Source organism: Capsicum annuum, chromosome 8, assembly GCF_002878395.1.
Source record: "Capsicum annuum cultivar UCD-10X-F1 chromosome 8, UCD10Xv1.1, whole genome shotgun sequence".
NCBI classification, from domain to species: Eukaryota; Viridiplantae; Streptophyta; class Magnoliopsida; order Solanales; family Solanaceae; genus Capsicum; species Capsicum annuum.
Genome location: NC_061118.1, coordinates 40,718,400 through 40,741,757, shown reverse-complemented (window position 1 = coordinate 40,741,757; position 23,358 = coordinate 40,718,400).

Here is a 23,358-nt window from a genome sequence, read left to right as displayed (position 1 = left end):
CCATTTTTCAACATTGTTCTTAGTATATGTGATGAGAGTCCACCCATATAAGCAAGTGATAGATTTTGGGGAGAAGGAGCACCATCCCTATATTTTGGAGTTTGACATTCCAAAAGCGCACATGAGAACCACACACTCGAAGGCCATGGAACTCAACTTCTGATGTTCAACTAGTGGTCTATTGATGTTTCCACCATTATCCAAGGAGCCGAATTGGAAATTTGATATGATATTGGGTAAAAGGTTCAAGTCTTCAAAGTGGCAAGAAATAAGGCGCATTGCTATGTTCTCCTTTCTATCATATTTCATCTTGGAAAATTTGAATCTTATGACCCTTTATCGTTCAATTCATAGTGAGCGAAAGTTGGGAAAGAGATTTAAATCTTCAAAGTGGAAATACTAATGGTAGTTGAACAGTCATCTTGCCATTATGTTAAACGAACTACTCGATGGGAGTCTCTCTATCACGCCATAAAAAGTGGCCCGTACCTTTTTAAATAAAATTGATATGTAGATTTTAATTTTGTCACAGATTAATCCATGCATTTATGGAATATTTGAGTGTATATAATGAATTGAAAAAGGAATACATTTGAATGGTGGACTGAACAAAGGAAAATAGAGGGGCAGAAATGCCCTCTGTTATTGCGATCGCGGGCTTTGATCCATGATCGCAGTCAGACTAGCTTTAAAAGACAATTGGTTTTTCATTTCTCCCATACTTCCCCTCTAATTTCTTTCTCAAATTGCACTCGTTTGTGGAAATATTTTGAACATTCAGAGGTATTTTTGTATCTACTCTACATTGTTCATCCGGTAAGTGTTTCAAGCTCATATTTTTAATTATTAAGAGTAGGCCTTAGGGTACATGAACTAGGTAGGGCCTAATACATAGTTTTTCAGTACTAAATGATTAATGAACCATGATTTTGTGGTAATTAGTTGTTATATATGGTGTTTACATGTGTGGGGAAGTCTTGAGTACCCAAAATTATGTAAAATTTAGTAAAACACAGGGTGCACACCAAGTGTCCGATGAATTGCCCAAATGAGTCAATAATTAAGTACTTTTGCATTGTAGGGGCATGATAGAGCACTTAAAATGCATGTTTCATGATATTAGTAAATGATTCTTATTTCAAAACATATTTTCGCCCTGAAAATAGATTTTTTAAACTGGTGAAAAAGTGAGTAATCTAGTCTCAGATACTATGATCGCAGCCATCGGGACTTTGATCATGGCACCAGCGATTGATTTTTCGTGCTTGCGATCATGGAATCTACAATCGTGAACAAGCTACCATAATCTCTATAACCAAAACTGAATTTTATCCTGGGCCATAATTCCTGCAGGTTAAATTTTTGTTCAAAAACCACTAAGCACCCATCCCATGAAATTTATTAGACATTATAGTGTAGAATAGTCATGAAAATGTTGATGATGAATGATTTTGTATTGTCCTCATATTTTGTAGGATTCTTTCATGGATAAGTACGACCAAATCCGGTTCGTGGCTCCCAAATGCTATAACTAATATTACGAAGAGTTTCCAAGGACTAAAATGCTCCCAGAAAGGGGTATATGCCTAGAGAAACTACTGAAAAAGCTTCCATCATTTCATGCTAGGCTTGCGGCCATCGGATGGATTTATTTTGCCTCATATTCTTTTTTTGAAAATGAGCATTTAGTATCTTTTGCAAACCCAATTATCCGGATTGAGGGATGAATGTGAATTTTGTAGTGGATCAAATCAATGATTTATATAGGCTTCCGTACGCAGACATGGATGAATTTAAGGTCAAGAGGTGTGATCCAGGCAGATGGATGTGATACAATCATGAGGAGCACAAGGATTAAAAGTTTTTGTTGAAGGTCCAAGTTTTGGATTTGCAAAGTGAATTGAAAACCTTTTTCAAAGCCTTATCAAAGCTCGGGAACTTCAAAGACTACAAGGCGCATTTATGAAAATGGACGCATTTGAGCTTGTTGTGAATATCCCAAGGGAGTGTACGCCTTGAAAGGTGAGGGATGGCCTTATGTTCTCAAAAATACACCCAAGGCTTCCCCAAATATACTCCACACCCGCCACCCTCATTAAGTGGACTTAAGGGCAAAGGAGTCCTTTTGCAACACCTTTTGTAATAGACTATTTAAACATTTTCCTTAGTCTTGTTCCTTAGTTAGCTTATTCTTGAAATCACTTGTAATATTGAACATCAATTTCCTCTCAATAATAGAGTAGACCACCATTTTGACACCACAAGAAATGGTTTCTTCTTGTGTTGTGTGTATCGGCTAGAAATGAGAGTGCTTGAGTGAACCGAGTTCCTCTTGTGTTCCATAAGAACGTGGTGCTTGTTAACTTGTTTTGTTAAGTTTTTATAGTATTAATACACTCTTTAGTTTCTGCATTATGAGTTCTTATTGTATCAAGTTACGTATCTTCTTTACTGTTTAAGTTTGAGTTTATTGTTTCCGTTTAGTGTCTTGTGCGTGTGGACTGTTTGTGTGTTTGCGGACTATTTCCATGCTCTTTTAGATACCATTTGGTATCATATAGTATCAGATCCATCATTGATTTCATTTCCACGAGATCAATCTTGGGATCGTGCACTCAAAAATTAAAAAAAAACATGTTGAAAAGCTGAAAAACTCTAAAAATAGTAATCTGTCCACGTTTATGTGTTTAGGACGAAATTTGAAGCCTATTTTTCTTGTGATTTTTGTGTGTTTTTTGTGATCTTTTATTATATCTTTGTTTCCTAACATTAGAAGAGGTTTCCAAGGTCGAAAATCTCACAAAAAGAAGTTACTCTGTGGGTTTGGTGTCTTGGCCGAAGTGTTGTTATTGTTTGGCCGAATTTGTGTCTAGTTTTAGGTGCTATTTTTCTTGTCTTAGTAGTTTCGTGTGTTACCTTGTTGTTCCCCTATCACACTTAAGTATAAGGTACAATATTTGAGCTTTTTTTAGTGTTGTTTGAGGGTTAGACAGTTTGGAATGTTATTGTTGTTCATAAGTGTTCTTGTTGTTGTTCATATTGTTCTTGAGATGAATGTTGAGTAGAAGGCTTGTTTGATTTGAAAAAGAAAATAGAGAGTCAAGGTCTTGTATTTGTTTTGGGATTGGTTTCAAGACAACACCAAAGAGGCAAATAGACAAAGGGCCTCCCAAAAAGCTTACTTACCAAAAGGGTGTCAAACCTTTTTCAAAAAGAACCAAAAGGGGAAAAGGACAAACCAAAGCCAAAAAGGTGTTTTTCCAATTTGGTGCAAGTTGGTGAAAATCTTATTGACACCTTCACCTTTGGAAAAAGAGTTCCAAGTAGTCTTTTTCACTCCAAAAACCGAAAAAGCCTCCCCAAACAATCAAGATTGAGTCATTCAAGTGGGACAACATCAAACTTTAACAAAAACAACAACACCAAACGGGAAAAATAAAAAATTGTGGGCCACATCAACAACAAACTCAAGTCATAGGAACTTCCAAATTTCTTTCCTTGTCTCTACTAGTTTTCTCTCTATTGACTCCTACACTAGTTGGAAACTAAGTAACAACCTACTAAGTTGTTAACCAGCTTTCGAGTATGTCTTTGTGTCATCGTTCTTTGTGGTGATTTTCTCGTTTACAATTCGTAGATGTTCTTGTTTCAAGTGCGTACAGAACTTCATTGAGTCTTCAAAACCACAATCCATTCTAACTCAAGAGTAGACTCATTCCTAAGAACTCAAGGATTGATAGCCGGCTTACAACACTTGAAGAACCAACTGAGGAAGCCGAGTGTGAAGAATGTGTGAGCGTATTTTGAACTAACGTTTGCTTTTTTTGTAGGTACAATTGCAAATAGAACTCAAAAATTCCAATTCTCTAACCATGGACAATAATGTTATGAATGTCCTCTTAGCCATTCTTGAAACTTTATCTCGAGTCGTGGCTAGGATGAAGGCAAATATTGAGAAATTGGGTTCGGATATAGCCTCAACGAGTGAGAGGTTGGAGAGGGTGGAAATCCAAAGAAGTTCTCGACCTTATACCCCTCAAAGCACCTCACCTACTATTACTCCTGAGACCTTGTACCAAAGATTATATCCACCAAGTGCTGCAAACTAAGTCAATCTTTACTACTAAAGCTGAGAACAAGATGGACCTAGCAGTTCTTCAATCCACCAAGTTCCACAAGGAGGACTTAGAACAAAAATTCCATCCCTAAACCCGAATCTTCCACTCTAAAATCCTCTAATTCAAACACTCTACACTTTACTAAATCCAATGTCTCCTTCCCAAGCTATACTAACCTGAAAATACCCCATCCAAGTAGAAAAAAAGGGAGAGTTAGGATCCAAGTAGAATAAGTCCAAGCCTCAAAATAGAGATAAATATATTGGTGAGATACAAGAAGAATGTGATGAAAAAAGGGCAAGGTAAAGGGAAACCACGGGCAGTGAAGTAGGAAAGAGAAAGAAAAATGTGTTTGTAGGATTTGCCAAAAAAGGATCTTGGATACTCACTAACACATATGATAGCACTTTCCCTAGCATTGATCCTTCTTATGTACAGGTTCAAGTTCATATGCTATCAAAGAAGGATCAAAAAGGGGATTCACACGATAACATGGGAAATAAGCTAGTGATACCCTTGGCCGAGAGCTCCAAACAAGTGGTCTATCGTGGCGTAAACCGAGGTATAATTGCTAAAATCTACACTTCCTTAGTCTTGAAATGTTGTGACAAGTATATTAGTATCCAATGTGAAGTAGCTTCAGGTTTACATAGTGTAGAAAGGCATGAATCTTTTCTTGGTAGTTCTCTCGTTGCATATGTTGGTCAATTTACTCTTAAGGATAGTTCACTACTTGATCATGTGAGTGATGTGATTCAAAATCCTAAAGTTAGTGTTCATTCTTTTAATATTGGCCATGATATTGGACATATTCCTTTAAGCTTGTGTGATACAAACCATACTAGTTTTGCTCAAGGTAATCATATGCTTGGAAAACTTTTGAATAAAGGTTTGCTTTCTCTTAAGAGAATACTTGTAGGCCATAAATCTTTAGTCTTGGATGATATCCCGGTAATAGTATTGGTTAATCTCAGCTTGTACCCTTAGTTACACCATCCTTTTGATCTCGGAACATTAGTGGGTTGGAAAAGGGTTGCCTCGGCTTATGCTTATCTTTCCTTGATGATTATCTTATGTCGGTCCTTTGTAATTTTCAAACTGCGTGTTTCATGGTAAAAATAAAGGATTACTATTTGAATTTTAAAAGTGTACCCCATCGGCAAGATGTCTTCACACTTGATTCCTTTCTATACTGCCTCTTTACCTATGTGATAACCATGTTAATTTCAAATTTGTATTGCATAGTGGTAGGAAGTTTGGTGGCTGTTTTTCTTGTTTGCATGATGGTGATATACGGTTGAGGTGGATCTTAAGATCAATACTGGCATTATATTTGATGAGGTCCTTTGTAGTGGTAATGAAACAAATGTATCTTATGGTTCCTAAGATAAAGGTAGTCTTACCTTTTGGGAATGGTAAAGCCATTAAGACTATTGTAGTTTCTTTATCTCTTGATATTTGCCAAAGTCACTTCCTTTGTGCCATTCATGCTAAGCTTTTCATGTCACACACAAAAGACCTGTGGGTATATTCCAAATGTGAATAACCTTGGCTTGCTGACATATATGATAGATTTGGATTGCACTCTTCTTTCCTTGATATTTATCTTAGCCATGTCCTTTGTGATGCTTGTGGTACGTGTTTCATGATCATAACAAAGGATTGTTAGTTGTATTCCAAGAGTGTGCCCCCTTGTTATGTCTATATAATTTGTGGTACTAATGCTAACCCTCCTATCATGAGAATTGTGTGCTTGTTTTCCTTCTCATTAGTTCTGCAAGGTGCGAATTTAAGGACAAATTCCTTTCAAGATGGAGAGGATGATACAAGGATCAGGAGAACAAGGATTATAAGTTTTTGTTTAAGGTCCAAGTTTTGGATTTTCAAAGTAAATTGAAGACCTTTTTCAAAGCCTTGTCCAAGCTCGGGAACTACAAAAACTATAAGGTGCATTTATGAAAATAGAAGCGTTTGATCTTGTTATGAATGTGCCCAAGGGAGTGTACTCCTTGACATGTGAGGGATGGCCTTAGGTGCACAAAAATACACTCAAGGTTGTCCCAAATAGACTCCACACCCGCCACCCTCATTAAGGGCAAAAGAGTCCTTTTACAATACCTTTTGGAATAGACTATTTAAAAATTTTCCTTAGTTTTGTTCCTTAGTTATCTTATTCTTGAAATCACTTATAATATTGAACATCACTTTCCTCTCAAGAAGAGAGTAGAACACCACTTTGACATCACAAGAAATGGTTTCTTCTTGTGTTGTGTATATCGGCTAGAAACAAGAGTGCTTAAGTGAACCGAGTTCCTCTTGTATTCCATAAGAACGTGGTGCTTATTAACTTCTTTTATGGAGGTTTTAGAGTACTAATACACTCTTTAGTTGCTTCATTAGTCGTTCTCATTGTGTCAAGTTACATATCTTCTTTACCATTTAAGCTTGAGTTTGTTGTTTTTGTTTAGTGTGTTGTACGTGTGGACTATTTTTGTTCTTGTGGACTATTTTTGTGCTCTTTTATATACTGTTTTACATCAAGATGGTAGAGAAGTTGTTCCCAGACAAGGAGGTTCCATGGGCAGCAACAGAAAAGGGCATCACTATGAATGACTTCACAGCCAAGGCCTGGATATGGCTGAACATCACTTCTAGCTGGATCTCTCCTAGTACGCACATGACTGCAGTTATAGGTAAGCTTTCCTATATGGTTTCTTGCATACTGGACAACAATCCTTTGACTGTTTATCATCTTGTGCTCTCTGATATAAAGTTCTATAGGAACTATGGGGGTACACATCTCTTATTCCCTTCTCTTATTAATGAGTTATGCAAGAAAGTCAGGGTTGTGGAATACCCAGATGACACTTGGGTGAGCCCTGGAACCCCTATTTATCATCTCAAGATTCAAGGTGAGGGTGCACCTGGTAAGAGAAAAAAGAGAAAGATTGACTTGGGCAAGTCGACAGTTGAGGAGTCAGAGTCATATAGACCATCCACTTTTAAGCCTCTGGAAGATATAGGTATTGATATTAGGTTCATTAATGAGCTAGTATCAGGATTACCTCAGGGATTGGGAGATCCCTCCACTAGGCAGCACTCTTATGTGTCCTGCTCAGATTATGATAAGTATCCGAAGAAGCAGCAGACGTATGAAGCCACTATTTCTAGGCTGAAGAAGGCATAATCCATAATGGAAGAATCTCACAGGGAGCTTTGCGACACCCACGAGAAGATAAAGAAGAGAGAGAAGAAGAGAGACAAGTTTTTCAGTAAGATGTATAAGGGGTTAAAGGCCTATGGAAGGTCCTGAAACCTCATAACAGAGTACCTTTTTCCAGAGTAGAGAGGGATGATAAGGCCCCTACTGAGTGGTCTGGTGTTGATATTGGTGGAGATGATGCAAAGTATACAGGGGAGAGTAGCTCTTGATGGAGTCTCAGTGAGCACCCTTATTTCTTTCTTTATTGTTTATGCAATGAGGACGCTGCTATCTTTTCAGTTGAGGGTGTCGTTCCTCGAATTTGTATTATTTAGATATTTAATGGATTTTTTATGACATTTTTGATGATTTTTATTTTTGTTTTTGGATTGCATTATTTGGAAACTCTGATGGTGCCCATATTTCATGGATTAATTATTTGGTTTGTGTTTACATTCTTACCTTATCTTTATTTTGGTTGTGGTGATATTGGATAAACTTTTCCCTATGATAGATTAAGTGATGATATTCTTAAGGGAAAAGCATCGTGATTAGGTTTTGAGCCATAGATGCAGGGGAAGTCTGAGTACCTGTGGCATCGAGGTCATAAATAGGTTTTGAGCTATAGATGCAAGGAAAGTCTAAGTACCGGTGGCATTAAGGTCATAAATGCAAGGGAAATTTTAGTACCTATGACATTTTGAATTTGGGATCGCACTTACACCTATGGAGAAGTTTGAGTTGCCATATGGTTTGCCCATATAAAAGCCAAAATGTGATACGAAGGCTTGGGTTGATGCCATATTTAGCCAATTATGTGTGGTGCAAATTCAACGCAAACAGGCCCCTCCATCCAAAATTTTTTAAAAATCAATGGCATGGGCATGAGTGACCTTCTAACAATTCTTTTTCTCTTTTTGTGACTCCAAAAATTTTAAGGTTTGAAAATTGGTAGATACTCCATTTTGTCTCTAGAAGAAGGGTCAATTGAGCCTCCATGGTGAATTTACATGCCATGTGCAGTGAGCTTATTTGGTTAAATCTCATGTATACTTGTGCCATCTAGAACTTGCCCCATTAGTCTCTCAAAGATAATTTTTTATTATACGTGGTTGGTGAGATGATCTTAGGCCATATTTGTGAACTTTGAAGTCCACTCTAGCCTATAAAGCCTACCTGTTCATAGATGTTATCCCTAGTCTCCCATTTTGAGCCTTTGGATCTTTCTATGGAAAACACATTACAAGCCATGAGCTATTAATTTCTTATATCCCTCTATTGAACCCTACCATCCTTGAACTTAAAAGCAACTTGAGGCTAAAACCTAAGTTGGGGTGGTAAAGATTGGAAGAGGCAATATTGAGCCATGAAGTTGTAAGTGAGTGCCTTAGATCTTAATCATTGAGAATAATTGAATAAGAAAAAAGGGATCTAATATAGGATAGGAAAGCATGAGGTATGCAAGAAAAAGAAATGAAAACAAAATAAGTGAACCAAGGAAGCAAAAATAGGCAATGTGAAAAGAGAGAAAACAAAAAGAAGTGGCCCATGGTCAAAAGGTGGATGGAATAGTGTGATGTAAATGTTCAAGAAGGGTATAGCCATGCTGTTCCTAAATGATATCCTACCCTACCCCAATCCTATGTTACAAGATCAAAAATCCCTTTGAGATCTTCAACCAAGTGAATTCATTGTAGTAGCGATTGAAAATAGGGGCAAGCCTAAGGTATGGCACTTGTTATCATAGAGAGTCCTTGTGTGTGTGTGTGTGAGAGAGAGAGAGAGAGAGAGAGTTTCACTTAATATCCTTGTTGTATTTTTGATAACTTGGTGTGTTTTATATTTCTTTTTGTGAGGAGGCATGTAACAAGCTGAGATGGGTGATTTTGTCATCTCCTGAAAATGAGGCAAAAGAAGTATAATGTAGTTGAGGTCAAAGGTGAGTCACTTCTAGAGTATTAGTGATTGTTGCATGGTTACTCTTTTAAATCTTTTACATCCTTGTGAATTTCATTTCATGTTGAGGGGTGTAGTGAGAATAGCTTTGCCCATGTATAAAGAGCTACTTGTGGTATTGACTAAGGTAGAAGTCATTATGATCATTGGGTCATCTAATTTGGGCACAAATGTTAAATTTGTCTCATGGTGAGAGATAGTGTTGCTTGAGGACAAGTAAAGTTTTAAGTTGGGGGTGTTGATGAGTGGTAATTTTACCTCTCAATTACACTCAACTATCGTTCACACTACTATGATTTTAAGATATAAGTGAGACAAATTGGTGATTAAATGCACTAATATACACATTTGGCAAGCATACATGTTTGGAGAATAAATGATGTGAATTTGAATTGAAATGGACCAAAAAGGGGAAAGAAGTGCAGCTGGAAAATCCTAGAGAAAACACAAGCCTCAATTATAGTGATCATAGTTTAAGGGCTGCAATCTCAGCCAGTCAAGATAGGTCAATATTTCACCATCACAAGTTTGATTGCGGTGCGGACAAGTTTCAGTGATCATGCAAATGCAATATTATTCCCATGGGAAGATTTATAAATTCACATAGTCGTCCCCAATTCCCTTAAGAAGTTTAAACCATATCACAGTAGAGGAAAACCCCAATTTTTGGTACTCTCTTCCATCATCTAGTTTCCAATTTGAAGAGAACATTTTGTCGTACTAATTTTGGGGTGAAGAATACATTAGAGTAGTTTCCAAGTGGAGGATTAGAAATTTCCATTGAAGATTTATTGAAGCTTAAAGTTTGGACTTGCATCTTCTTTATCTTTCATGAATCAAATTGATGGAGATTTTGGTATATTTTTTCTTATTATATTATGAGTTGCTAGTTCTTCCTCTTGGGATTATGTTAGAATAGGGTCCAATTGTGAGTGGGTTGTGATGTATTTATGTAGATTCTAGTTTGTTGATGATGGGCTTCACTATTGCTTGATTTAATTAGTTGGGATTTATGGGTAAAAACCCTAAACTCTTGAAAGTTCATATCATCCTTGAAATAGGGATGTGGCTGAACTTTTGGAACCCATGGCATCCTTGAAAGAGGGCTATGGGGGACAAAGAAATAGTGGATAATAATGGATATAGTTTACTATTTTTTTTTCTATATTAGAAGTAAGAGTGAATATGGAAGAAGCTATGTTTTGGGCGTCTTCCTAGAAATAGAAATGCCCAATTGAGGTGTTGAGTGGTTTTAATTGACACACTTATTAGGTACTCTAATAGGTCAATGAGTAACATCTTTGAGACTTTGTTGATTGTAGACACGTAATTTTGTCCTTTCCTGAAAATATTTTAATCATTTTTATTTTATTTTATTTTTTAATTTTAATTTTTATTTTTGTTTTATTCACCTTACCATACTTTTGTTTAATTGATAATTTCTCCCAAAAAAAAAAGAAAGAATTGAAAATAATTAAATACATAGCATCTTTGCCACCTCACTATGCCACCTCAACACCTCACTTTTTATTTTTCATTGGATACATGCAAAAGGAACACGCCCTACTCAGTTTTTTACACGCCACCCTCATCTTTTGACATGCCACACTAACTTTTTCACATGCCACACACTTATTCCTACAAGCCAACAATTATATGCTTCCATATAGGATAATAAATAAAGAAAAAAAACAAATAAAAATATAAAGGGAAAATTCTAAAAGGGGAAAAGGGAGGCTCATTCTTTCATCATCATCTTCTCCACAATAAAAACAATCACCAAATCATCTTCCTCACAAGAAGAGCAAAAAAACGAGGGAGAGAAGAGAGAATTGCGCGAGAGAGGAAAAAAATCGAGGGAGAAACAGTATTGTGAACAGTGTCATGAACAGTGTTGTGAATAGTACCGTGAACAGTGTCGTGAACAGTACATGAACAGTGTCGGTTTTCGGGTTCGATTGGATTTACGAAGCTTCAGTTTTGGGTCTCAAATTTTTTAATACAGAGTTGGAGTTTGTCATTGTTGAGGTCCTATTAGGAATTCTATATTCTGGGATTTCTTGATTGTATTATCAACGAAATCGATTCTTCAAAGGTCCATCTCTTAACTCTACTTTTTTATTATATTGAGGATGGTTAATAACATGATTTTGTGGTGCGGTTTTGAATATTTTGAGTAAAATGTTAATTGTTGCTGTGGATATGAATGATTGGTATGCTTAAATATTTGAATCTTCGTTGGGGTATGTATTGTTGGTTTCAGATTTTGAAAAGTGATTTGATAGTCAAACTTGTTTAATAATGTGGTTAAAAATGGATTTGGGGGATGAAATTGAGAAATTGAGAAATTGATAAAAAAAAAAGTTGAATTTAGATTAACTTTGGTTTATTGTTGTTTTGTTTAATTCGTAATGAGCATGAATATTGTTGGAATGTGATAAAATTATGATATGTTGAAGTGGATAGGCGAATGTTGGTTCGGGTAGGTAAAAATTTAGGAATAAGTTTTCTTGTTGAATGTTTGAATGTGGAATTTGAATTGAACGGTTTGGTTTTCGTTCTTCCATATGGAAATGTATTCATTTAATTAAGGAATGTCCCGCAATCACTTTTATTTATTCGTCGGGGAATGCTCTGAAGTATTTAATATTTGGAGGACGACCGTGATGAAGGCCCGAGGAATCGGGTAGCATGGGAGTGTAGTATAAAATTAGTGTAGGGTATAATAGGATTTACATTTTCTATTTTGGACTGTATAATTGGACTGGACATTGTTTTTGGATTTGTTTGCTTGATTGATCATTTTATTTATGTTTGGTGTGGTTTATACATTCATAGTGTCCAAATTAGCTGATATACTCCACCAAGCAACCGTGGTCGAACCACGGGATCGAGGGGTGCCTAACACCTCCCCCTCGGTCAACAGAATTCCTTAGTCGGAATCTCTATTCACGGATCAGTTTTATAAAGTCAAAACCTTTTTGAAAAGGGATATCCACGGGTGACTTGGCACACCTGATTTATGCCAAGTAGTGACTCTATGTTTTGAAACTAATGAATCCTTTTTCGAAACAATTGTGATCTTTTGTCACTTTAATAATAAAATCCTTTAGAAACTTAAAATTATATCTTTTTGGAGTTAAAAAAGAAGTGTGACAGCTCTGGCGACTCTGCTGGGGAATTTTCAGAATTCGAGCTAATTTTTTGGAGTTGTATCGGCTTTGTTTGACATTATGGGTGTATAGATATTGTTTGTGTTTTTTTGTGTTATTGTTTATCATTGTTGAGTGTCTACGTGCTCTTTGTTTACAGTTTTATCTTATGTGTTACCGCTTTATATCTGGCATCATGTGCATAACCCGAGTTATTTTTTCTACAATAAGTTCGTAGTACATGTGTTGTACACGACCTCTAGTTAAGTCACCCATATTTTAGGGGGAGATCCGTCAGTGTTATGGAGTAGGTGGAAATCAAAGCAGCCACTATAGACCATACGCTCCCCCGAATAGCCTTGTTAGTGAATCCCAGTGTAGGTCAGCCTTTAGGTCATACTTATCTGCATCATATTGAGACCTAGCGGGATCCATTTGGTCCTTTGTAGGACACTCACCCCTGAAGCATCCTTACGTGCTAATTGTTGCATCTTTGAGGGTAATATGGTCATTTGATGGACTAATTTGAGGAAAGCATCTTTTAGAATTCTTTATGGCTTTTGTTTTCCACAATTCAAAAATTCAAAAAGATTTTTTATCTTTTGCACTCATTTGTCAAAAACAAAAACATCAAAAAAAATTCTTTTGTTTCTTTAGTAAGCATTCATAATTCGAATATTTCAAACAAAAAAGATTTTCCTTAATAGGAGCTTTTTATAAAAGAAAGTCAAAAGATGGTAAAAGTTTTGTACATCTCTTATAACGAAAATACCAAAAAGATTTTTTCTTTCATAGTTATTGGTGTCAGTCTTATGTGAAGTATCAAACTAAAAATTCAAAAAGATTTTATTTTTTTCATCTTCTGTTTGTGGTTGCGTCTCTCAAGTCAGGGTTCAGTCGGTTATTTAATCCTTAATTGTCCTATCTGGACAAACTATGCACCCCTGATTCTCCTCTTTCAGGATGTGAGATACGTAGGCAACCTATTGTTGGTTCGTGGATCTTATTTCAAAAAATTCAAAAAATATTTTCTCCAGGCTTCATTTAGAGTAGGTGTCTATGCATCAATAAAAGAAATCTACAAAAAGATTTTCCTTTAATAGGTTCAATTTTCATTTTCATGCGAAATTCGAAATTCAAAATCCAAGAAGATTTTCTTTGGTAATCATAGGTTTTAATTTTTATAGGAATATGAAAAAAAAAATCCTAAAAAGATTTTCTTCACTCTTCATTTAGAGTAGGTGTGTCATATACATCTTCGAAAAGAAAACCACAAAAAGATTTTCCTTTAATAGTTTCAAGTTTTATTTTCATATGAAATTTAGAATCGAAAATTCAAAAAGAGATTTTTCTTTGGTTGTCATAGGTTTAATTTTGTATAGGGAATTTAAATCTGAAAAATGCAAAAAAGATTTTCGTCAATTCTTTTGATAATTTGTTATTTTCTTTTGTTCTTAAAGTTTCAAGAAAAAAAAAAGAAAAAGAGTTTAATTGGCCATTTTGGCAAGGCTTCATGAACAACGCACACCTGATTCTCCACTCTTGGGGATGAGATATGTAGGCGCCCTTTTTGGATTCGGTGATCTTTTCAAAAAAAAAACCAAAAAAAGGAGATTTTGAAAAATGTTTAACTCTAACATATTTGTTACCTCTTGTTCAGTTAGTTTAAGATGGTTGGTTTGTGGCTTCCTGGTTGGTCCTCCAAATCACACCAAATCTAAAGAAGGGTTAGTTGTGTCCAACAAGGATATAGAGAGTGGCACTATGGATGAAACAAAGAGTCAGGAAATTGAGAGTTTAAAGAAAGAGAATTTGAGACTGAGACAACAAATGATGGAAATGTACCGAGCTTGGGCCAGTGGGCTGCCTTTACCTACGTTACCTACTTTTGACCCTACAAATAACTTGAGTCTTCCACAAAAATTGTAAAGTCAGTTTCCTACTATTGTTGATGCACCACAGTATGCCTCAGAATCCATTCCACGTCAAATGCACCTCAATACTTCCACCACTCTTTCTTTAGCTCCTTAATATAAGTCTACCACATTCACAGCACCATATACCGTATGTGTTTTTGTTGCTCATCCTTCTACCAAGACTTCCACTTTGGCTATCAATCCAACAATTGTGCTTCCCCAGTCCACTATTGAATCCATGTTCAATACTCCTGATGATCATTGTTATACTCTTCATCCTACCATTAAATTAAGGGGACCACCAAAATTTCTTACTAAGAAGCTTAACATGATATAAGGGCTAGAGAAAGTGGTTGGGAAAGCTAGGAGTGTAGAAAATGATATGAAAAATTCCCCTGGACTTATGGTCTATGAAGATGTTTCATATAAAAATTGGGGCATGTCTTCAAGTGTTAACCTTCCTCCCAGCTTTAAGACATCAAAATTTGGGGAGCCTGATGGAAAGAAGGACTCTGTGAAATATTTAGGATAACATTGCAATCAACCAAGGATAGAAAAAGAAAAACGCACCTATTGTCATGCCAGGGCCAAAACAGAGTTTGAGAGGTCCAACCCACCAATACTGTCAGCCTCAATCCCGAGCTTACATATTAGATCCACATAACCACTTACAACAAGGTTTCTTTCCCCAAAATCCAATTCCACTTCCTCAATATCCTTTGAACAATGCACAATTGTATGCTCATCCATCTTCTTATCCACAATGACAGGCACCTGTCCCTCAACACCATCCTCGACCCCCATAAATTTACCAAGGAACCTCTAAATCTAAGTTTTATCCGAGGCTAGTTTTAGCAAAGAGGAGGAAGAAAAAAGATAATTTCACTCCTATTGGGGAATCCTATGCCAGTTTATTCCAGAGATTGGTATAGCATGGCATGATCACTCCTTTCCTTAGGTATACTCCTGACCCACATTCAAGAAGTTTTAATCCTAATGTACGATGTTCATATCATTCTGATGTTCAGGGTCACAGTATTGAAGATTGTCATGCTTTGAAAAGAGAAATTGAAAAGATAATTCAAGATAAATCAATTATGGTGCAAAACATGGACAGTGAGTAAAGCTCTAGTCATGCTGATATGCAAACCAGTGGCTAAGATGTAAGGCTGAGCACTTAAGAAGTCACCCCTCTCCCTACTAGAAAGAGGTTTGGTAGTTTAATTTATTTTATTTACTATTATCTGAATTATTTCAGGGTTGTAGTTCGAGATCTATCTTGTTTTGTACCTTTGTCGTTATGTTCAAACCCTTATATCTTTCATTTTTATTAAATAAAGTATCCCATTTTTCTTTGTATTTTAAATATGTGTTGTTTGTTTGTTTTCTTTACATAGTACATATTATGTTGACTCTAGTGACATACCATGCTAGTGAAATTTACAGCCAGATCTTAAAATCCAGTTTAAGTATGAATATTGAATCAGAGGGTTAAAGTTAGAAAAAGAGAGCATCTGAGAAACTAGATAGAGTGCGGGGCATTTGGTGATCAAGTTGAAGCCTTCTTAGAAAATTAAGGCTATTATTTTGAGAATTGTGAGAATAACTTGGTCGTCGATTAAAAGACATATCTCAATTAGGTCAAGTAGTGAATGTATGATCCTATGTCAAAATGAACAGGAAGAAAATTAGCTCCACGAAGTCATGAGTCCTTCAGCATAAGGAATGTACAACAAAATGGAGTTTTATGCTAGGCAAGTGTATAAAAAGAGGTGGCACACATGCTCGGGGCAAGTTAGTGTTGTAAAATATTTCATAAGAGATCTTGATTGTGCACTTTTTCATTGCATGCAATGTACTAGCATTTTCAAGAATTGATATGAGGAAGGCATTTCATTCTGCTATGCAAACATTGTATCATCCTTTGTTTTCCCTATTTGGGCCTTAGTGTTATTTTCTTTCATACCCCTCTTTAGAATCAAGATAGAGTCAACAAAATTTAAAAAAAAGTGTCAAAAAACAAAGAAAAGATGAGTGTCCAGAAAAATAAAGTCAGAAAAGTCCCAAAGAGAAAAAGAGTCAACAAAAGAAAAAGATAGAATCAAGTGAAAGAACAAGCTGCCAGAACTACGCGTGACCTGATTCTCCTCTCTCGGGGGTGAAATAGTTAGGCTGCCCTACTCTGGGCTCAGTCCAACCAATTAAATAATTTAGAATTACCCAGTCAAAAGAAAATGAGGCATGAGTTAATCCTCATTATTTGAGTCGATTCTAAAAGTTGTAAGTCCTACCCCACCTTAGGTGTTTTTGGGCCTCATGCTATCCTTTCTTTCTAACCCTATCCAAAAGCCAAGTTACAACTAAAGAAAGACCTTCAGATCAATTTTTGAAAATGTTAAGGCTAAGCATGCAATGGATGTTATGATGAATTTTGGGAACTACTTATCTTCCTCAGTATAAGAAATTAGGAGAGAAATAAAAATGAGAGAGTCTTATCGGTGAAAACCCTTACGGGCATCGTAAGATGATGGTAAGATGAGAGAGATAAAAATGAGAGTCTTATTGGTGAAAACCCTCACGGGCACTATAAGATGGTGGTGAGTTGAGACAAATGAAAATAAGAGAGTCTCATTGGTGAAAAACCCTTAAAGACACCATAAGGCAATGGTGATCTAAGAAAAGAAAAATAAGAGAGGCTCGTTGGCAAAAATCATTCAAGGCACCACTAGCCGAATGAGGTCTTAAATGCAATTGATCTAAGGAAACAACTCAATTTCGAGGTCATTAACAATAATTTGTGAGAGTTTTGGATGGAGAGATCAGGCAGTTTAATCCGATATGCATGTCATAATCATTAGTGTTAGATAAACTTTTCTTTCATATTTTTCAATGGGGACATTCATTATCATTTTTTTCTTTTCTATAGTTATATTTTTATATTTCTTGAGTCAGTTATCCAAATAAAATCATTGTCATTTTTCTCTTGTCTTTGAGCCAAGTCTATGTCAAAACAAGTGAGAAAAGATTTCAAAACTGGCTACCAACTTCTTCAATTGTACAAAGCAACGTAGAAAGGCCAACGCATCAAAGAGACATGATTGTGAGCCAAAATGAGGCAAGCAAAAAGTTTTGTCAACAAATAAGTCTGGGAACTCATGAAATACCTAGGTTCTAAGGGGTTTAAATGAGAAATAGGGCAAAACAGAGATATTGTGTTTGTCTCAGTCACTCTTAATAATTTGAGTTTGGTCAATGAAGGAGCAAGTCAATGACACAGTCTAATGGTTGGAAGAAAGATTGAATGTGATGATGGCAAGAGTGTTTTCCACGAAAGCCAAAGCCACAAACCAACCATCATATTTTTAAACTCACAACCTTTCTTTGCATGAAACAGGAACACATGTTACCTTCAAATCAAGGATTTCAAAGCCTAAATATCAAGGCCCCTAATTTCTCACTTTTATAAATGCAGGAAGCAATGTTGCTGCACAGGTTTGATAATTAAATCATGGTAAAAATTCATCATCTTATATTCCTCGGAGACACACTTTTCTTTCCAGGGATTTTAGTTTTTATTTGCTGGGTGATATACTTCTTAAATTGAACCTTCACTCCTAGAAGATGTACCTTCTAGTCGAGTCACACCCTTTGACTCTTAGAAGACGTACCTTTTAGTCGAGTCATCCCCCTTGATTCCTATAAGACATACCTTTTAGTCGAGTTATCCCCCTTGATTCCTATATGGCGTACCTTTTAGTCTAGTCATCCCCCTTGATTCCTATAAGGCATACCTCTTAGTTGAGTCATCCCCATTGATTCCTATAAGACGTACCTTTTAGTCGAGTCATCTCCTTTGATTCCTATAAGACGTACCTTTTAGTCGAGTCATTCCCTTTGATTCCTATAAGACGTACCGTTTAGTTGAGTTATTCCCTTTGACCCCTAGAAGACGTACCGTTTAGTCGATTCATTCCTTTTGATTCCTATAAGACGTACCTTTTAGTCGAGTAATCCCCCTTGATTCTTATAAGGCATACCTTTTAGTTGAATCATCCCCCTTGATTCCTATAAGACGTACCTTTTAGTCGATTCATTCCCCTTGACCCCTAGAAGATATACCTTTTAGTTGAGTCATCCCCTTTGATTCCTATAAGGCGTACCTTTTAGTCGAGTCATCCCCCTTGACCCCTAAAAGACATACCTTTTAGTCGAGTTATTTCCCTGGATTTCTTTAAGACGTATCTTTTAGTCGAGTCATCTTCCTTTTATTCCTATAAAATATACTTTTAGTTGAGTCATCTCCCCTTGACCCCTAGAAGATGTACCTTTTAGTCCAGTCATTTACTTTGATTCCTATAAGACGTACCTTTTAGTCAAGTCATTCTCTTTGATTTCTAGAAAATGCACTTTCTATTTGAGTCATTGCACTTAATCCTTATGAGACACACTTCCTTGTTAATCAAGTATGTAGTATGGTAACATATTTGAGCATGAATTGAGATCATAAAGGTCCCCTAACTCAAGGTCAAGTTGAAAGCTTTCCTATCATTCGAGTTTTAGGGAGCGTCGAAACTTAAGCCAACTATAGTCGACCATATCTCCTTGTGTATAGTAAACTGGGTGACCTACTATATATCAAATGAAATAGCTTCAAATTATCTTTCCATCAATACTAAATTCGCCTAAAATGGATACTCGATGAAGAAGTTAGAGCATTTTTAGTGTTAGCATTCCTGATTGACTGGCCACCGCATCCTGATGAGTCTTAACTTGACAATTGTCAATTCCAGTAGCTCACCGAGATTTCAAATGCATTAGGTGAAGCTTTTTACGGCGTTCCAATCCCGGATTTTAAATTCCAAGGTCAAACTAGACATTTCCCATGGCCCCAAACCTATCCAAACATGGGATTTAATCCCAAATACACCTAAATACATACACTTTTACCAAAATTCAACAAGAACGCTCTCTAGGGTTTCCAACAAAAATACCAATCTGCAATCCGCAAGCTCCGAGAATTACCTATTATCTTTTGAGGTTAAGGTACGGGGGGTTTTCCTAAAATCTCATAGGCATAGAAATCATATTTTTATGAAAAGGGTTTCGGATTTGTGAATAAATTCATGTTTTAGAAGATTTGATGGTATTATTTTGGTCTTTAGGCCTTCCCCAAATTTATTTGAATTCATATATGTATATACATACATGTTTAATGTTGATGATTGAATTGGGAGCATGATTCATGTAAAAATTCCTCTCTTGTTATGATATTTCCTCACATATCATATGACATAGATTGTTTTGAAATGTATCTTGAAAAGCATGTTACGAAGTGTCTTAATTTATGAATAATTTGGTTATGAATCTTGAATTCCAAAAAGAGGGTTATTTGTATTGAAAAAATGTTGAAAATACATATAATGAAAGAGTACATGAATTTTGCCAAAAGCATATGACCACCTTATATTTGAAGAGTTCTTGCATAGCTTTGACTTATGCTTTCGGAGCATGAAATCTCTTATACTGCTTGCATGTTTGTGTGGTCTGAACTATGTTTTAAATGAAATATCATGCTAATGTATATGGCTAATAAATAGGACTTGCAAGTCTTGGTGTAACCACACCAGTTTGGATTATGCCATGATAATTTTAGAATAAAATAGAATGCATGTTTAAAATTAGACTTTTTGGATGTTGAAACTAGAAAATGCATGATTCAGAATAGGATGAAAATGGGCATTAAGAGAGTTTAGGTGGTTCCCCGAAGAAGACATGAGTTCAGATAACTCATTACCCAAAATCATGATTTATTGATCTGGGTATATTATATTATGTTGGCCTAGTGCCGTGTGGCGTATCATAATTAGAAACTCTATTTTTGCAGCACACTCAGGTTGGGGGCTTCCACGCCGAGTCAATGGTGGATTCCATACCGCCCATGGAATATCAAAATTGTAGGGGAGTACCACCTAACTCAGAATTTATACAAAATTCAGACATTGCATTGACAAGAATGATTTGTGATTTATAGAAAGTGCCAATGTGTTTTAGAACTATTTCATGAATGGCATTTGACAAATTTCTTTCCAACTATTTTATTTATATAAAAGCTTTATTTTGGAATACTTTGCGTAGCAATACATCTGTATTGACCCCCTCCTCCCTCCAAGTTCTGAGGCTCAGTTTAGGGGTCCAGAAAGGTAGTAGATTATTTCAAATAGAGTTGTTGTGTTTATTTGGTGAGCTTTCTCTATCCCAAAAGGCCTGTCTTTTCAGATTATATCACTCATTATAATTTTGGTCTACTGGGGGCCTTGTCCCAGTTTTCAGATAGTTGTCAGATTTTTATGTAGTAGAGATTTTGCAGACTGATTAAGATGTTATTCAGATGTAGTTGCATTATAGTTTCTGTACTTATGTTGAAATTAGAATTTGACCATGTTTCCATAGCTGATTATGTTTCCGCATCTTCTTTATTTATATGAATATTGTGCATGATTACCAGATAAAGTAGGGTGTTCTGGGCCTTCATGGTTTGGGATTTTCGTCATGGCCAGGCCGTAGTTTGGGTAGTGATAAACTTGGTATCAGAGCATGGTTCATGGTCCCAAGGTATCTGCAAAATTGCATCGGGTAGAGTCTTGTTTATGGGTGTGTAGCGCACCACACTTATAAGCAGGAGGCTACTAGGCGTTTAGGAATGTTTCCCTTTTTTCATGTTCTAGTTCGTTCTATTAAGCCAGAATGTTCCCCTTTCATACTCTAATTCGTGCTATGGTGTCCCCATACGAAAGTAAAGTCATTCCTATTCTTTCCTTACTTTGATGTGCCCAAATATTTCTCATTATTGGGGTGATTCAAATGCAGAAGTTTACAGTTTAAATGGTATGGTCCTTTCTGGTTGAGCCACATAAGAGTTTAAAATTTATGCAAGAACTTGAGAAGAATCCACTAGTGCCTCAGAGTGTATTGATTTTACTGTAAACTTTTATTTTGATAAAATCATGCTTTTCGTCCTACGGTATTAAGAGTATTCCATTTTTTTAGAATTTATATTGCAAATGCCATGCTTAAGAGGGAATGATATGTAGCAGAATGTTGGAACTATTTTTCACCCGAGTAGTAGTATAAGTTAAAGTGTCAGTTTCATGACCTATTAGTAGTAAGATTAGACCAAGAAGTTGCTGATACAAAGTCATAAGGTTAGAAATCAGATTGAGGATGGTTTTTGTGTAGATAAATATTTTTGTTGAATAACCGATGCTTGAGGATGATTTACCCCTTTTATAGTGATAGACTAATGTGGCAGCTAGTAACATGTGTGGATTGTATGGTAGTCTGTGGGGCTCTTTCGATTCACTAGCATAGTTGCTTTGTTATTCATTTCATTTTCTTGTTCAAAACATGAAGAATCAAAGTCTAGTGAAACTGTGGAAGGCCTATTTCGATTCACTAGCAAATTGTTGTTCATCTTGTTATTCTTGTGTTGGTTGGAACTGGGGGTTTAGAGGTAAAATGGCAAGAAAGGTGGTGAGGGAGATTTATTGAATATATGTATAGCCGAATCTTTTGCATGAGATTGAGTTGGTAATGAAGTGATATTCCTTGTGTGTTAGTGTAGTAAAAGGTAAAGAAGGAGTTATTAGTCAAGGTGAATTATTGTTTGCTTGAAGTATGAAAATAGTTAGATTAGCTAGTAAGTTAGGATTATAGACTCATGGTTGTTTGTGGAATTTGAAATTAGTCTAAATGTATGCTTTGGTAAGTAGGTGTGATGTGAGAAAACCGTATAAGTAGATAAGATTATATGGGGTTATGATATAAGATTAAGGTTGACCATGTCTATTATGTGACTTTACCCCCCCTTGACCTTCTTTTCGTTGGTAGTTGTAAACTAGTACTACTTGTGAGAAAGTATGTAGTAGATTTCTTTTTAGATATTTGGGTAGAATGTCCCAATTTGATGAACTAGTATATTATGTTTCATTCTTCATTGATGGTAAATGATTGATGTTACACTATAGGCTTGAATTTAATGTAGAATGTGGATGTGAGAATAGTGGCTTAAGATTAAAGATGAATGTTTTGTGAGAATTGGGTGTAAGGTTGGGTTGTAAATCATATTTAGCACCAGACATTATGTTTGAACAGTTGTTGGCCATGAAGGTGGATGTGATGATTTCTTGGTTAACGATACTAGTTTTATGGAAATGATCTAATAGGCTTGAACAGTGTATGCCAGAGCCTAAGCTTATTTGATTCGTAATGAAGTATGATTTTGTATGTATGATGTAGAAGTATGCCTAAGGTGATATGAGGTTGCGGTAATTTTTCTAAGGCTATTACATTTTGTGTGTGGTTAGTAGTACCATTGAGTTTCTATATGGTATATGGTGTACTAAATAGCTTAAGAAGTTCTGATTGATAGTGTTGGGCCTTTTGATATGATCTTCAATTTTCATGGTGGAGAGATATAAATTGGAGTCACGATATTGATATGCTATGACGGAAGTAGTATGGTTCATCAGAGGCTAGGTGATATCCATTCTAAGTGTTAGAATATAAGTTTGAGTTTTTGAAGATTGAGCCAATAGAAATAAGAGTTGAAGTGCTAGAGGGTGTACACTCCAACTATAGGGATATTTATGAAGATCCAAAGTAAGTGTTCCAGTATTATGTGATGACTATTGGGTTTATAAAATGATAGAGCGTGTCTCAAAAGGTGGTATTTGCAGTGGGTTTTCCACTTCCAGTTATAGTTATTCGGGTGAAGTTCTATTAATTACGTGTATTATCGTATTCCATACCCCGGAGTGTAGTGAGTGTAGTTTAGATTAGAGTCTAGTAAGGAGTCTCACGAACATAAGATGATGGCTTCAAGCTAAGGGGGAGATGATAGAACAAGTGACCAAGACAGGCTCTCATATTCTTGTAGTGATGTCAGTATGATATAGAACATCAGGAAGTGAGGGTGAGGCTCAAACCATTCTTATCTCAGTATTTTTTAGTTATCC